Genomic DNA, 1523 nt, shown 5'->3' with positions numbered 1-1523 from the left:
TTTGGTGGCTTCGATCCAGCAATGGCCTCAAAAGGAAAGAGTCTGTGTTCACTCTGATGAAGAGCATTTTGATCAAGTGAAGCAAGCTTAGAAAGGAAAAAATGCAAAATGTATGGTTCAAGCATTAGAAGGGCGCCAGGAAGTGCATTGGAGTTAAATCCTGTATTCAAGGATATTAAATGGAATTAAGGGAGTGGTAAGCTTGGGGCAAGATCCCACTGAGCTAAGCTTATTGTTTATGCATTTGCAGTTGAGCAAGGAATAGTAATATCATGTTATTATTACCTGGTTATTGTTTTCATTTGAACTTTTAATCCGGAATGAGATGAAGAGTCCACCTGGGATCCAGGTCTTGAAGCATAGTGGCCATACTCATAAAAACCTTGGGAAAAGGTAAAGAAAGGCTCAGATGCAGGCATGATGGTACACACCTTTAATCCTAGGACTCAAGAGATACAGGCTTGTAGATCTAAGTTCAAGGTGAGTCTACAGAGCAAGTTCCTGGACAGCCAATCTTAAGCAATGAAGGAATTGGAAAACAGAAAGCTGGTGATGGTGCAATAGAACAGGGGGGCCATGTTCCAGCCCCAGCAAGCAGCAGAACTCGGTAGCTTTGGCTATGTGGCTCAGGCTTTAGAGTCAAGACTAAAAGGGGTTACTGAAACAACTGATGATGGTTAACTGGAGCTAAGAAATTAGCAGTGATTAAGAAGAGACCAGCATCTCTGAGGTGAAATCTTCTGAGAAGTGTTTTCTGGGAGCACAAAGAAGCTGTGTTCCAGAGATAGCCATCATGCTGAGAGCCGGATTTGCTAATCTGTAAGAATCACCCAGGTAGTAATGGTTTTGAAGGCATGAAGGAGTTATGGAGAGCAGCTGAAGCTTGTCACTGTGAAAGGCTAGGAAAGGCCATTGTTGGAAGGTGTGGCCTCAACAGTTGATGGTGAAGGGCTGAATGGGTCATGCAAAGAACTTGAGGCTGGCACCATGAAGGAAGACTATGAGAAGCTATTGGTGAAGTCTAGTTGCAGTGGAAGACCCCAGTGTATTGGAGATGCCAGTACCATGGGAGGACCATCAAGAACAGCAGCACCAGTGGAGTGGAGTCAGCCAGAGCCTAGAGTGCCACAGAAGAGAGAGCTGGGAAAATGACCCAAGCCCTTTGGAGGAGCCCAGAAGATCATGTGTGGGTCCCAGACATTGGAACAAGATGCTGTAAAGTTGAAGTTGCCTTGGAACCCCCCACAAGATGTTAGAGATATGAGAGCCATGGTAACCTGCCAGGAAAGCAGCAAACAACTGTCTAGCTTTGGTCCAGCGTTTCCTTGGTATGATGCTTTGAAATGCTAATGTATACCCTGTGATGTTGGAACTCTGTGATCTGCTTTTTTGCTTTTGCTTTTCGGTTACATGATTAAGAGATTGCATGGCAGAGGAATGGATACAGAAAATGTGGTACATTTACACAATGGAGTACTACTCAGCTATTAAAAAGAATGAATTTATGAAATTCCTAGCCAAAT

This window comes from Mus caroli, chromosome 9 (genome assembly GCF_900094665.2).
Source record: "Mus caroli chromosome 9, CAROLI_EIJ_v1.1, whole genome shotgun sequence".
Classification (NCBI taxonomy): domain Eukaryota; kingdom Metazoa; phylum Chordata; class Mammalia; order Rodentia; family Muridae; genus Mus; species Mus caroli.
Note: the sequence above shows the minus strand (reverse complement) of the source record.